Raw genomic sequence first — 6,472 nt, forward strand, 5'->3', positions numbered from 1 at the left:
ACACACACACACACACAGTTTTCAAGCCAAGAACATTTCCGCAGGGTCGGTTTAGATACAGTAACCACATTGGCTCTGTCACTGGCCTCCCAAATTTCCCACATAAACCACAGAGATTCCAGATGTTGCAGGGAGGCAAAAAGTCTGCGCCTATGCTGGGCCTGCAGCCCTCGCCTCTCCATCCTCGGGTTGGCCAAGCACGTGGCACCGCTCACACCGAACACCGTGTCCTTCTGCACAGAAACAAGGCCGTGGGTAACCGTGCTACTGAAGATTTACATAGCTGTGCGCTTCCACCTGTACCCAGATAACAAAAAAACACAGCACTTCGTTAAAAGAGGCTCTGTCCCGGGGCAGTGTAGCACTGCGGCTTTCTTGTGGTTTCAGACCTGATTAAACAATTTGGCTCAGTAATCAAAGAGCAATATAGCAGGCAGAGGCAGAGCAGACTTCCTGCATCCTCTCTGGCTCACCGGCTTTAAAAGTTAAGGGCCCAGCAGGACCTGTTTGTGTCTCAGCTTGAAAACAATACCTGCACTGTACTTCCAGCTTATCACGGCTGATGAGTTGAGCAGAATTGTTGGACAAGCCGATTACAGACAATCCACACATGCATCATTAATAAAAGTCATTAACTTGCTGATGTTGAAAGTACAAATTAAGCTTTTTTTTTAGTAGAGTGGAAGCATAAAAACTATTTATTTTGTTCTTGTAGTTGAAAAATCATTTTCTTCTGTGTTTCTAACACAACTCAGCTTTGTAAACATGTGGTCTGAGTCTTAACACAGATGTTGATTTCCACACTTTGGTTTCTATTAAGCAAAAATGTTTTGTAGCAGCTTGAGACCATTGGAGGCAAAACTGCAATGATTTCAAATAGGACTCTATATGTGAGAGATTGAAACTACAACCCAACTGTAGGTTTAATTTTAAGCAGCTGTCATTTCTTTGTCAGACTCTTAACTTCAGTTTCTCTCTTGGGACGGGGCTCATCTTGAAATATAAACACAGACTTCCTGTTTGAATTTGTTTGAATTTGTTGAATGTCATGCTGCAGTGTATCATACAATGTAATGTATGAAGAGTTATGCTGTCAACTGTATTTATAGGTGATTGCTGTGAAGGTACCTTGGAGCAAACCTCCCCTAAAGGTGCATTTTACATTATCAGAAATGTGATGGGAATTAGTCCCTGGTGGAAAAAAACTTAAAACCAGCCTGGAAATTACTTAAAATCAATAAAACATGAGCTTATTTTACATCTGCCACCTCTGAGAGAAAAAAGAGTGAGATGGAGGGAGTGAGAGTGACTGAGAGAGAAATGTTACCTCTGTGATTAGATCCTCATTGCTCTAATAGAAACCAGGTGCCGGATAGTGGTGTAAATGTTTTCCCATGCATTTTTGTGGGCAATGCGGCCTTAACAGATTCAGACCTGACAGCATTACATGCTTTGTCATTCAATGAAACAATAGTCACGTACGCTTGTCATGCCAGTTTTACATTCTTCAAGCCTCTTTATACAAACTTTGACACCTGTGAGCTCTAATTTTCATTATATTGAAATAAACTTTTGAGTGTTTTCTATTTCTTTCTGTTTTTACCTCCCTTCTTGTTGTAGTTGAATACAAAAATTTTAGTTATGTAACAAACTGCTGCAGCGGGAAGATCTGGATAAACATAATGGGGGAGTTTTTTTTATGTTCCGTCTTTGTTATGATAAACAAATTTGATGTAATTAATCCTCTGTTTGGGAATTAATGATTCTATAGAACAACCTCCACTAAAAGGAAGAAACTATGACGTTACAACAGACAGTCCTCTAAGAAAACAGAATTAGTGGCCACTTTAATGGATTGGGAACAAAGTCAGCTCCTCCTTCCCCAACCCCATAATCTAAACCCAGATATACACCACATGTGTGGCTCCTCTGGAAAAATGAACTCGACTTGGGAATATATGGTCAGGAAATTTATAGCACATGCCTGGGACGAGCCCTCGGGGGCCGGGGTGGAGGTGGAGGGGAGATCTCCCCCACTCCCCGCACCCCAAGCCTTGTTTCCATTAGGCTGGGAAGAGCAATCTCCCAGACTATTCAAGGAGGCCTGGTGTAAGACCTCCTGGCCAACAACATGACCCAATCGTGGAGGAGAAATCAGTTTCCTCACATCTGGGATTTTCCCACTGCAGTTATGGGGCAGCATTCCACATCAGTCACCAGACACGGACACAGCACGCACACAGACAAACTCTGGAATTTAGATAACTTGTGTACAAATAAATATGTGTGTGTTTATGAAAGAGGGGGAGGCTGACGGTGAGAGGCAAAAAACTAGCCCAGAAAATGTGCCCGTTTTTCAGGGAAAACGGGAAAATGAGTGCTTTCTAAAAGCTGCCTGGCCAAAACAAACAAGTGGGTGAGTCAACGAAGGGAAAACATTCTCAGGCTGACTGATGTTTCCTCTCTTTGCATCTGCTATTACTTCTACTGCCAAAGACCGCTCCAGAGGCAAAGTCATCATCTAGCCACAATGATGCTGCCTGCAACAATGGTCATCTTTATTGTTCGAGTTTTCTTTCAGAGTAAGAGAGGAAAAGCACAGCGGCGGGTGGGCTGTGTTTACCTCTCTGGTGATTCATGTCGAGAGAGGTCAGAACCTTGTTGCTGCGCTTCCTCCATTACTTTTACTGTCGGGGCCTGAGTATTGTCCGTCTGTCTGTCCATTCCTGCCTTGTCAGTCACTGAGCCTGGAGATTGATACCTTGTTTACAACGTTGACAGCTAGCACACTCATTAATTTCCCTGTCTTTGGCCCATGTCAGCCTATATCAACCAGAGAATTAGTAAGATGATGGACTGATGACGTTTTGAAGATTGTTTAAGGTTTTTTTTTTTTTTTTTAAGTATGTTATTTTTGTATATGTGTTATCTTTGTAAGTCAGTGCCTTCACATATGTCAGGAATATATCATAAAACTTAAAAAAAAACAGGGTCCCGATAAGATGCAGGTTTCCTTTACTGGCCTGTTGTGGCCACATTTGACAAACAAACGCAAGTCTCAATTAGACGCCTGGTCTGGATTTTATAGAAATTCTTTAGATTTGTAAAAACTCTTAAAGATCTTCTTAGTTCTAGCTACTTAGATTGCCTACACAAATATAAATGTTTACATTTTTGTCAATATTTGTATTCATTTTACAGAAATGCCATAAGCTCCAAGGTGTCAAATGATCAAATCAGTGATTTGTAATTGATATTATTTGATTTTTATATAAGTAATATTCATATTAAACATGTAATTAGTATTTTCCATCTGTGCTGAGTTTTGTGCAAAAGCCTGTCCCAAATAGACGCCTGTTCCAAATATAGGCAAGTTGAGTTCAGTGATTGAAGCAAATAAAGGCTTGGGCTATTAATTTAAGTTTTACTGTACCAATTTCTTGAATTAAGGATGAATATATGTCCTGTTTTGTGTTGAATTTCCAGTATTTGTGTGTTAACTTTCATCCTTTTTCTCTGTAACTTTTCTCGTTCACGTGACCAGCGTAAAACAAGGTGCTTGACTCGGCCTAACACTGACCCTTCCTGAAAAGTCGCGGGATCAAATGTGTGTGTGTGTGTGTTTTCTGTCCTCCAAGCTGCATTTTAGCCTGGGGTCTGAGGCTCAAAATAGCTACATGCTGGTCACTGGTGAACAGGTTCCTCCCTCTGACCCATGCTGAACCAAAACAGCATCTATGTTTTCTCACATATTCTTCATTCCTGTAACTTGCTAAACCTTAAAATAACGTTGACAAATTCGGTTAGATCAAAGTGCAGATGAAAAGCCGTCACACCTTCCGAGAATTATTTCGTTTTTTACCGTGAATGAGCAGAAATTTTAGATGTTTTGCTTCACAGGAAGGTACGATCTTTGAAATTTCTGTTATTCTGTTTTTAGCAGAGTGGAGTTCTAACCTGGGATATGTAGATGTTAATGTTTCCATGTTAGATCCAGTAAGATCAGAGCAGTTCACTGGTTTATTCCTCCTGACTGCACATAATTTCAGTTTCAGACGGAACAAATGGAAAACTGAGCCCTTCATTAATATTCTCTCCTCTGCTGCACACTCCTTTGGCACTCAGATATCACTCTATGTGACCTTGTGATAATCTGTAAATCACCCGTACTTTGCAGTGGCAAATGGGGTCTATCTCCTGATTGAAATGAAGTAATGTTAGCTCAGCTTCGTGTGGAGGAGGCAAACTGAGGTCAGCAGAGATTTGTCCATTTAAGAAACTGTCAATCTTGGGCCAGCCACACTGTGTTAAGTCTGTGTGTTTATAATGGTATTAAACCTGTTATAACAGTAATCCCAGCTGGTGTACAAGAAATTAGTGCAGCTGATATGATATCACCACCCTTAGGTCACACACTGCCTGAACAGGCACACAATAATAGGAGGAAATTCCTAAAATAATTATGGTATAATGATCAGTGAAGCTGCTGTCTAGCGGGCAGCAGCAGCCTTAAAGAAGACCTTATCGTGTTCATTCTTCAGACATGAGCTGAGGTTTTCTTTTCTTTTCACTATCTGTGGTGCAAGATATTGTGACAACAAAAGTAAATGGCGCTGAAACTGAAACCCATATTTCGGTAGGGTTGACCTACTCTAACCTACCTGGGGAGAACTCGCTGAACTCTCACTAAGCTTTAGAATAATAGACGGCATCCTCCTGATGGGAAATTTAGGTCAAAATCCTAATAATAGTTCATATCTAGGTCTATGTCAATCAAATGTTTTAGAGCCACACAAAAAACTAGTAATAGATGTATTATATCAAGAGATTGTAAAGGTATTATTGATCACCACAGACACATGATGATTTTTTTTCTAGCTTCGGGGGTCTTAGTGAAGTGAGAGCCTGGAGAAAGTGATTTCTCACTTTTGAATGTTGTCATTTGAGAGCCTGTGTGTTTGTAGTGGTGGTGGTGGGGTGTTGAGTGGTTTGCAGCTTGTGATGCCTTCAGGTGCTCTACGTAGAGCTCTATTTCCTACCTTAAAGTCTCATGTTAGATTTGTCTCAAGCTCTGAGGGTCTAAAAAAGTGACTAAATGGACTGAGATTGGAAACTCTATGTGGTGGTTGTTTTATCCTAGAAATCAGGCGCCTCTGGGTTGGGCTACGTTATGCTCCCACAGCAGATTGAATACAGCATTTTGTTGTGATCTAAATTAACTGCAGTCTTTCAGCTATTTGCAGTTGCAGTCCCAAGAGGCAGTTTATAGGCTACACAGCAAACACTTTTTAGTTGGAAGAACATTCTGGAAATGTTTTTTTAAAGGCTTACTTTACTGACACGTGTTTCACATATTCACTAACAGTGTTGTTAGTTAGAATATGTGTTGTACTTGATATGTATGTATGAATAGAAAATGTTTTCCTTTGTAATTTATATTTATTGTCTAAGTTTTGTCCTTTTCCAGAGAATGTGTGTTACTGAGGATGGGAGGGAGGGAGTTTTGTCATTTTAATAAATGTTTTAATGCCAATAATAATATGTTTATTGGAGTATGTTCTAGACCTGCTCAATTTAAAAAGTGTCTTGAGATAATATAATAATTTAACATTACAAATTGATTAAACATAGAGTTGAAAGAATAAGGAGAGTTTTTCTTAACATACTATAACGATCCTGTGAGATTGCTAAATGATGTAGACCCCCCCAAAAAATAAACTTTTTTAACCTTACCAGAACATTGCACGGTTATGGAAACCTGCAAGTATGTTCTTTGGAATAAATCATCATGCAGAAACCATTAGTATTCACATAACCGTGACAGAACATTATAGGCTAGAGGCGTCTTTGTGATGTTCTTTAAAAGTTCCGTGAAATATTGCCAAGTGAGAACCTTCATGGAACATTACAAAAATATATGTTTGCTGGGTCATAAAGTGTGTGACATTTAATATTAAACAAAAGCCTACATATATCATCAATACATAATGTTTACATATATCATGCAAAACAGCTATTATAAAACGGTTCAATTTCACCATCTGTTGTTACCATCAGTCCTCCGAGCTCCCCTTTCCTCCTTTCCACTCACACTAAACCATTTTGTTGGGTGGATCATGCGCGCTCAGCCCGGTAATAGTCATATTTCCCGCAGCACTTTAAGGCATCACATCTTTGTAGCGCTCGTGGTGCGTGAATCCCTTTACACACACACACACACACAGACGCACATACACACACATCTGGTGTGAAGTATGACAGTCTGCCCTGGTGCTTTACTATCACTTTGTTACTTTTACTCGTTTCATTGACTTCCGTTTCTAACCGAGAGGAATATGTTCATCCTGTCCCTCAAAATGTTGACAACTGTGTTTGAAGAGCGGGCAGCAAAGCCAGGTCTGCTGCTGTGGTAGGGAAAAAGTGAATAACCTGGAGGAAGGAAAGGTCATTTTTCTGTCGGAACCTTCAACAT

At 40.1% G+C, this 6,472-nt stretch overlaps 1 protein-coding gene across 1 annotated transcript in view; it reads left to right on the forward strand.

Annotated features, from left to right (window-relative positions):
- Positions 1 to 6,472, forward strand: part of stard13b (StAR-related lipid transfer (START) domain containing 13b) — a 60,192-nt gene that overhangs the window by 22,032 nt on the left and 31,688 nt on the right. The gene's annotated exons all lie outside the window — the stretch shown is intronic.

The sequence above is a fragment of the Morone saxatilis genome, unplaced genomic scaffold (assembly GCF_004916995.1).
Source record: "Morone saxatilis isolate NCDOM2014 unplaced genomic scaffold, NCSU_SB_2.0 Contig8, whole genome shotgun sequence".
Lineage (NCBI taxonomy): Eukaryota > Metazoa > Chordata > Actinopteri > Moronidae > Morone > Morone saxatilis.